Consider the following 9,685-nt stretch of genomic DNA (forward strand, 5'->3'; position numbering starts at 1 on the left):
AAATCATTAAAAAAAATTCAATAAATTTTGGTTTGGGATTAAGACAGAACTGACAATTTCTGAAATGACGCCAAACTCTGAAAAATGTTGAATCTGACTCTAAAGTGTCTCACAGTAGAAGGCAATTAACAGAAGCCCTCAACCGGTCAGTGTCTGGAAAACTAGACTGTGGTGTGCTCAGCCCTAAATGGGATGGAGCACCACACACGTCCCTCAACGCTCAGATAGCTCTGGGAGTGGAGAGAGGGAAATATTATGAGTCAGACAGGGTGGACGACTCCAGGGAGCCAGTGTTCCGGACACAACCGGACACATGCACGTATGGACTCGGAGAGACTAGGATGACATGCACAGGACCTGTGCACGTGCAAACCTCACAAAATCCCCGTGTGGAAGAGGGGAGGTGGGCGTGAAGTCCCGCCCCTAGCTGAGGAGCTGTTAGCGTTTGGCTGCTTCAGGGAGAAGGAGGGCTAATGATGTGAAAGCTGATCCATCCACCGCACTCCAGGGAGGGCCCCAGGTCCAAGAGCAGTTGCTCAATACGGCTGGACTCAATGGGTTTTTGGTTTGGTTTGGTTTTTTTCCAAGACAGGGTCTCTCTGGGTAGCCCTGGCTGTCCTAGAACTCACTCTGTAGACCAGGCTGGCCTCAGACTCAGAGATCCACCTGCCTCTACTTCCTGAGTGCTGGGATCAAAGGCGTGCATCACCAGCACCTGGTTCGATGGTGTTTTTTGATTTTGTTTTTGTTTTTAAGAGAGAGAGAGCAAGTTTGCTTTGTTCTTTAATGAAATGATAATTTTCATCAGGATGCTGAAAATTTTTTAAAAATAAATGTCATCGTTTCTCATCAGCAAATATTTGATGTACCTACAGACCTGGGGTTGCGTGAGAGTTTCTTGGGCAAAGACGGATCTCAAGCCCAAAAAAGGTTAGGAAGCCCCGTTCTAGAGGACTGAGAATCCGGGAGCGGCTCTGGGAGCCTGGCTAAGGACTCCCTTGTCATGTGACCTTAGAAATGGTGCTCATCTTCTGAGTAGAGGCAGGACACGGCCAAGGAAGGGGTGTTGGCATCTTGTCGCGGCACCCGGGACAGTTGTGGCCGCTCTGCTGTGGCACCAAGCTCTTCAAAGCTCCCGGGGCTGCAGCGCCACGGTGACTGTAACGTGGCGGCAGCTGCCATCTCTAGGCACGGCTCGGAGCTGAGCGCTCCATGTGACGCTGTTCCTGGGGACAGGCCCTGCTTTGTTTCTCTCCTTTACAGACGAGGAAATAGCTCCCGGTGGGGAGTTCGGGGGTGAGGGGGGCACTCAGCAGACAGCGAGAGAGCCTGGCCGAATCCCACACTCAGGGTGACCTCCACGTGCCACACCCTCATCATCAGGAAGGCCGAGGCGTGGCAGGAATCACCCCTGTTACAGATGGGGAAACTGAGGTTCCAAGAGGGGAGATGGGGGACTCCCAAACCAGTGTTCTTACCACCCACTTGATCCTGAATCTCTCTCTATCTTGAATGCAAACCACCATGACTGGGGTTATGGGTGGTCTAGGCAGGCAGAGAGAGAGCAAGCCCTCTGGGGACAAAGGGCCCCTGTAGCCACACAATGGTGACAAGCAAAGCTGGATGACAGTCACTAGGGCCTCAGGAGAACCTTGAAGTCCACCTGCTGCTGCTTCCACACAATAGGAAGCCTGTACTACCCAGGGGCCACAACGGGCCCCTGTGCTGGGTGTTGTCCATTTCCTACCCCACGCTGGACAAGAGATGGCCTAGCAGCTGATGCCTGGTCTAGGAGCCAGGGAATGAGATTTGGGGACCAAACTTGGGGTTGGGACATAAGCCGCTCACTCACCTACGTGGTATTATTTAGAAGGTCCTTTCCTGGCCCACACCCCTCACCATCAGTGGCCTGTGGCTGTGTCTCAATTAAGCATGCAACTAATTGTCCATTGTCTGGCCTTTGGGCAAGCAATCTAAATTCTCAGAGCCTAAGTTTTTTTTTTCTATCTGTAAAATGGGCACGCTAGATCTTACCTGACAAGTGTCTCATGAGAATCTGATAGGGGAGGTGCATGGGTTCGCTTACAGGAATGGCTGAAGGCTTATTGGCTCCCTGTTGTTGGGTGTTTTTTTGTTTGTTTGTTTGTTTGTTTGTTTTTTACTCTTTGGGCTCTTTGCTCCTTGGTGGGCCTGCCACCCAGATCCCAAATAAATCACATGGAGACTCATTATTACTTATAAATGCCTGGCCTTAGCTTGGCTTGTTGCTAGCCAGCCTTTCTAAACTTAAATTATCCTGTCTATCTTTTGCCTCTGGGCTTTTATCTTTCTCTGTTTCTGTATACCTTTCGTTACTCCTTACTCCGTGGCTGGCTGTGTCCCTGAGTGGCTGGCCCCTGGGTCCTCCTTCTTCTTTTCTTGCTCCTTCTCCTTAATCTCCTCTTCCCAGATTTCTCCTCCTATTTATTCTCTCTGCCTGCCAGCCCCGCCTATCCTTTCTCTGCCCAGCTCTCAGCCATTCAGCTCTTTATTAGACCAATCAGGTGTTTTAGACAGGCACAGTAACACAGCTTCACAGAGTTAAACAAATGCAACATAAAAGAATGCAACACATCATTGCATCATTAAACAAATGTTCCACAGCATAAACAAATGTAACACACCTTCAACTAAGATTCTACAACAGCTCCCTTTCAGGGTGCATAGGTGGATAAGTAGGTGGGTGGGTGACGGATGGGTGGACGGATGGATGGTCAGGCAGTGAATGGATGCATGGCAGGTGGGTGGATGGTGGGTAGCCAATGGAATGGATGGGTGTTGGCAGCTAAGGTCTGGGTAGCCAATAGAGGAGGAATGAGAGATCAGATGGTGGAGGTCAGGGAAGTCGCCCAGGGTGAGGTAATGTGAGGTGAGCAGGCAAAGGTGTGGCTGAGATTCTTGAAGACAGGCAGTGGACATCTCTTAGGTCTGAGCCCCTAGTCCTAGGCTGGGCCTCCACTCTGAGCTCCTTGGAGTAATGCCCAGGTGTGCTGCCCCAGAGTGAGATGGGGCACCGAGTCTGCATCCCTTGTCTGCCAACCATGGCCCTGGGTTTCCATCTCCACCAGGGCCCTCCTTAGGGCTGAAGAAATGTCTCATAATTTAAAGACAGTGAACAAGAGACTCTCAAACCATAGCTACCATGCTTAGTGGAATTACCAAAAAGTGCTTTCTAACTAAAAACAAGAAGTTGGGGACAGGTTCATATGCATAATTCAAAGCCCTGCTGCTGTAACCACCCATGGTTTCATTGCCCCCGGGGTGGGTCTCCCTGATCTGTGTTGTTAAAATCCAGCAGGGAAGGGGGGCCTTTCCAGGTGCAACCATTAACACTTACCGTCTTGACTCTCATCCCCCTTACATGGCAAGTTTAGAGGCTTTAAAATACAGCTTAGTCCAGGCGGTGGTGGCACACACCTGTAATCCCAGCACTTGGGAGGCAGAGGCAGGCGGATCTCTGTGAGTTCGAGGACAGCCTGGTCTACAAAGCGAGTTCCAGGACAGCCAGGTCTGTTACACAGTGAGACCCTGTCTCAAAAAACAAACAAACAACCCCCCCCCAAAAAAAAAACAACTTAAAACATTCCTGAGATGCCTGTTACAATCTAGTCTGGCCTCTTGCTGCTGTGGGTAGCAGTTACAGTGTGTAATAGAGGCACTGGGCATGTGGCACGGTGGTGGTGGAGGCTGGGTCATGGGTCCTCAGTTTGGGGTCCTAGATACGCTCCTACACTTTTGAGAGTCCATCATTTCGGGTAAATCAAGGCAGAAGCTCAAGCAACTACAGTCAAGAGTGAAGAGAGAGTAAAGTCACCCTTGCTGCTGGCCTGCTCTCAGGTAGCCGCCTTCTCCCCTCTTATAGTGTTCAGGGACTCCTGGCTAGGGAATGGTGCCACCCACAGTGGGCTAGGTCTTTCTACATCAGTTAGACAATGCCCACCGGGCGTGCCCACAGGCCAACCTGATCTAGACAATTCCTCACGAAGACTCTCTTCCCTGCCAGGCATGTTGGCACACACTGCCACCAACTCTTGCATCCTCAGCTGTTGGCATCCTGGAAGTCAGAGCATTTCTTGCTTTCCAATATGTCCCCAGCAGTGGTACAGAGCCTGGACCACTGTAGGTAGACTCTGAGCAAAGGGACAGGGCATGAGCGTGGAGTGATGAAGAGCACTCAGAGCTATTCCTCAAGGTTCTCTGTGGTAGGTTCATTATTGCTTCCTTACTAGGCCACATAGCCTACCTGGCTTCGGTGGGGCCATTTGAGACCTGGGATTACCCCAGGTAGGCTGCCGGGTGTGAAGTAGAGACTGGGCAGGGAACTACCTACCCAAATATTCTGGGATGTGCTGGATAGTTTCATGTCAACTTGACACAAGCTAAAGTCATCAGAGAGGAGGGACCCCTAATTTAAAAAAAAAATGCTTCTGCAAGATGGGGCTGTAGGCAAGCCTGTAGGGCATTTTCTTAATTAGTGATTGATGGGGGAGGGCCCAGCCCACTGTGGGTGGAGTCATCTCTGGGCTGGTGGTCCTGGGTTCTATAAGAAAGCAGGCTGGGCATGGGGAGCAAGCCAGTAAGCAGTACCCTTCCATGGCCTCTGCATCAGCAAGTTGGTATTCCTGTGATAGACCTGACCATGTTACTTTGGGGAGGATTGTGGAAGGACTTTGGAACATTGGACTAGAAAAGCCACTGAGTGTTCATATCTTAGTGAGCTGTTCCGAGGAGCTTGGAAGATAAGAATGTCGAGAGCAGTGCGGATGATGGAGGCCTGGCTCGTGATGTTTCAGAGGGAAGCAAAGACTCTACTGGACCATTTGTGTGAAGCATCTGTGGTGTCTGGTCAGCTGGGGCTGAAGAATCAGCTGTGATTAACAGGAGACCAGAACCACTGAAGTGAAACCTTTGCTTTGCTGGGACAATGGATGCTGGCCAGCTGGGGCTGAAGAATCAGCAGTGATTAAGAAGAGACCAGCATCCCTGAGGTGAAGTCTTCTAGGAAGGGTTTCCTCAGGGTCAGCACACTGAAGCTGTGTTCAGAGGTAGCCAAGGTTGCACCTCGTGCTGGCAGCTGGACTTGGTCATGTAAGAGTCACCCAGGTGGTGCTGGTTTTGAAGGCCTGAAGGGGTCATGGAGAGCAGCTGAGGCTTGGCACTGTGTGGCGGGGCTGGAGTCCCTGAAGAGAGCCCAGGAGAGGCCATTGGTGAAAGGGCAGCCCAGCTGCAGCAGAGACCCCGGCATTTTGGAGATGCCAGTACCATAGGACGACCACCAAGAACAGCAGCTGTGGAGTGGAGCCAGGGCCTAGAAGACAAGCTGTGTGTGCTGCAGAGGGCAGAGCCGGAGAAGTGACCCAGGCCCTTTGGAGGAGTCCAGAAGATGGTGAGTGAATCCCAGATACTACTGAACATTGAGGTTTTTTCACAGTTGGAGTTTGGTTTTGCTTTGTTCAGACTGTGACTGTGCCCTGGTTCTTCCCTTTCCAAGTAAGACAGGAGCCTGAGATGAGAGACTTTGGATTTTAAAAGACCCTGGGTTTTTTGTTTAAGAGGCTGCATTTTTGAAGTGTTTGAATCTGTAAGACTGTGACACTTTTTTTTGGTCCTAAATTTTATTTATGAATTAATAAAAAGCATTCCAGACCAATGTGTCTCTACCCTCCTCCTCCTCTTGGTCATGTTAATCTGGAAGTAATGCAGCTCGTAGCTCTCTTTGCTGTTGGCAACAACACGTGACCAGTCTTGGAGACTGTTCTTCAAATATTGTCTTGGTGAGATATTTCAAATACCTTTTGGAGAAAGGCACCTCGGAGCAGACGGTGATCTTGCTCTTGCTCCGTTCGACGGTCACAACCCCGCCATCAAGATTCCCAGCTTTCCCGCCATTCACCTTGATTCTCTCCTGGAGGAACTGCTCGAAATGGGCAGCAGCCATGATTCCATCTTCTACAGGGTGGGTGCAGTCAAGAACGAACTTCAAAACCTGCTTCTTTTTTTTTTTTTTTTTGGTCCCCCTTTGCCACAAGCTTTTTCACGGGCGCCATGGCAGCAGAGAGGATAGTGACACTTCTAAGTTGAAAATATTTTATATTGTGATGTCAGTATTAATGTGTAATCTTGGATGAACAACAAAGGAAAGGTTGTGGCCTCACAGTGATGTGTCTGTGTCACATTGACAAGGGGTCAGCTGTGTTGGATAGTTTTATACCAACTTGACACAAGCTAGAGTCATTTGAGAGGAGGGGACCTTAACTGAGAAAATGCCTCCATAACATGGGCTTGTAGGCAGGCCTATAGGATCATTAATTAGTGATCAGTGGAGGAGGGCCCAGCCCATTGTGGGTGGAGCCATCCCTGGGCTAGAGGGCCTGGGTTCTATACGAAAGTAGGCTGGCTGGGTGGCGGTGATACATACCTTAAATCCCAGTACTCGGGAGGCAGAGCCAGGCGGATCTCTGTGAGTTCGAGGCCAGGCTGGTCTACAGAGTGAGTTCCAGGACAGGCACCAAAACTACACAGAGAAACCCTGTCTCAAAAAAACCAAACCAAAACACACACACACACACACACACACACACACACACACAGAGAGAGAGAGAGAGAGAGAGAGAGAGAGAGAGAGAGAGAGAGAGAGAGAGAGAGAGAGAAGCAGGCTGAGCAAGCCATGGGGAGCAAACCAGTAAACAGCACCCCTCCATGGCCTCTGCATCAGCTCCTGCCTCCAGGTCCCTGCCCTGTTTGAGTTCCTGTCCTGACTTCATTCCGTGATGAACAGTGATGTGGGAGTGTAAGCTGAATAAATCCTTCCCTCCCCAGGTTGTTTTGGTCGTGGTGTGTCATCACAGTGATTGGAACCCTGACTAAGATACGGGATTTACTTTTGTGGAATGAGTTTTCTCTTTCTACCTTTGTGTGGGTTCTAGGGATGAAGTCAGGCCACCTGGCTTTTATGACAAGCACCTTTACCTACCGAGCCATCTAGAGGTTGCCCACCCCGACCCCGTGTTTGCCGTGGCTTTATGAAGACATTCACACACCATAGAGTACACACCAGTAAACGATAGCGCCAGTCTTCATGAAAATCAGGGTTTTGTGAGGGGATATATTCTTTGTTCGTGTGTCTGTTTGGTTTGGTTTTGACAAGGTCTCACCTACGTATCCTTGCCTGGCCTGGAACTTGCTATGTAGACTAGGCTGGCCTTAAACTCACAGGGATCCACCTGCTTCAGTCTCCTGGGTACTGGGATTAAAGGTGTAATCAGGAGGCAGAGGCAGGCCGATCTCTGTGAATTTGAGGCCAACTTGGTCTACATTGGGGTCTCCAGATCAGCCAGGGCTGCAGAGAGAGACTTTATCTCAAAACAAAGCAAAACAAAAACACAAAAGTAAATAAATAGATGACATATATTACCACACCCAACTGTTTCTTTTGAGGCAGGCTGTCCTTGAATTCACTATGTAGCTCAGGCTAGCCTGGAACCTATAGCAAGTCTCCTGAGTTATCTATGAAAACACTGGTACTAAAAGTATACACCCCCATGCCCAGCTAATATATTTAGTTTTGCAACTAGAACCATGTTAATTTCAGAGCATTTTTATAATCTCCCTCACCAGGAATCCATTTACACACATGTGTGTATACACAGAGCCCATGGCGCCCTCCCGTCTTCTGCAGATTTGCCTATCCTTGGCATCTCCTGGTAAGGACACAACACATGTGGCCATGTGTGACTAGTATCTCCCAGATCGTGACATCTAAAGAGTCATTGTGTCTCTCTTTGTTTCAGTACGCCCGTCTGTGGCTGGATCGTGTCCATATGGTGTAGCTCGGCCATGTTTTGCTTGCCTGTTCCTCCACAGGTCAACATATGGGTTCTGGCCATGTTTCTGCTCTCATGAGTGATGCCTACTGAGAGTATCCTATGCCAGTCAGGGTGTGAACAAGCCTCAGTTTCTCCCAGGTAGATACTGAGGGGTAGAACTGCTAGGTTTTTGGACTTGGGCTCCATGACGGCATCTTGCCAGCTCTGAATTTCTCAGGTGGTGAGGTCGTGTGCCCTGGCTGGGGGATCTGATCGTCAATAGAGGCCTGGGGTCACTTATAGTCTTAGAGTTTCTGTTGCTGTGACAAGACACCATGGCCAAGGCCACTTTTATAAAGACAAACATTTAATTGGGGCTGGCTTACAGATTGAGGTTTAGTCCATTATCATCATGGCGGGAAGCATGGCGGTGCTCAGGCAGACATGGTGCTGGAGAAGGAGCCGAGATTTGTACATCTGGATGGGCAGGCAGCAGGAAGAGAGAGTGACGCTAAGGCCTGGTTTGAGTATTTGAAACTTCAAAGCCCACTCCCAATGACAAGACTCCTTCCAACAAGGTCACATTTTCTAATAGTGCCGCTTCCTATGGGCCTATGAGGCCATTTTCACCCAAACGGCCACGCTTGTCACGCTGCCTTAGAAAGGCTGTTCACCTCTGCGCTTCAACTTCCTGGCCTGCTGGACAGACAGACGGTCAAGGTTCCATCCCAGAGCTGCTGGAGGACAAGCAAGGCAGGAGGGACAAGGCTCTCCAGGACCCACTGGCCTCCACCATGTGTGGGAAGAGCCCTGAGAAGGCTAAGCTAGTCAGGGATGGGTTGAGGAGGGCCAGGCTCCCTGCGCACTGTCTGGTGGCCCTAGACGGGAAGTATCACCGTGATACCTCACCTTCTGCCGAGGGATCTAAGGTTCAGTGATGTGAAGTCCGTTACCAAGGTCATGAACCAGGTCCCCAGTCCGCAGGATCAAGGCCCTTCCTTGGACTGCTCAGAGCCCGGCCCTGGCGTCTCCTGGCGGCCAGGCCTCTCCGCAGATGTGCGTCTCTGTGTGAGAAATGTGGTTTTCCTTTTTTTCCTATCAAAAGTGGCGAGCCTGCCAAGGACCAAAGTTCTATAGATCTCCCTCACCTTGTAAAACTTTCATGCAGAGGGATTCACTTCTTTTCATCTCCCCGGCGTAGTGAAACTTTGGTTTACACAGAGGCCCCTGCTGACAGAGATCCAGGTGACCTTAACAAATCCCCCCACTTTGTGAGTTGTCCTTGCTGCTGCTGCTGAGCCCGGCTCCCTGCTCTGCCCCCTACAGCGAGTGAGCTGGGTCCAGCGTCTGGAACCTTCCGGCATCATCTGTGACATGGGAGGATAATGGAGCACACTCTCGGTGCTGTGATGGAGGGCACTTCTGGGGTCACACAGGCATCCTCGACACAGCCATCTACACATGGGACCTCAGAGCTGCGGCAGGGCATCTGGCCATGGCCGGTGGGGGTGTCAGGCACCCCTGTGCGGGTGTAGGTTCAGAAGAGACAGGCAGACAGACAGACAGACAGGCAGGCAGGCAGGCAGACCAGCCTCTCATGTGTCCTCCAGCTTGGCCAGGAACTTGACCAAGACAGAGACCAGGCCCTCAAGGTGAGGCCGTGTGGGGCTCCTCTCCTCGGTCTCCGCTCCCGAAGGGCTCCTTGTCCGTGGCAGTCTCACAGGTGGGAAAGTGAGGAGAAGGGTCACCAGGGCTTCCGCTGAAGTGGATCCCATTTGTGATGCTCTCCAATCTGCCACAGGGCGTCAAAGGCTCTGACGACCACTAATGCTGGTTCTCAA

General features: G+C 50.8%; 1 pseudogene; it reads right to left on the reverse strand.

Moving 5' to 3' along the window:
• Nucleotides 1–5,058: 5,058 nt before the first annotated feature.
• On the reverse strand, nt 5,059–6,086 carry LOC114681305 (annotated as a pseudogene).
• Between the last annotated feature and the right edge of the window lie 3,599 nt (nt 6,087–9,685).

The sequence above is a fragment of the Peromyscus leucopus genome, chromosome 23, assembly GCF_004664715.2.
Source record: "Peromyscus leucopus breed LL Stock chromosome 23, UCI_PerLeu_2.1, whole genome shotgun sequence".
NCBI lineage: Eukaryota > Metazoa > Chordata > Mammalia > Rodentia > Cricetidae > Peromyscus > Peromyscus leucopus.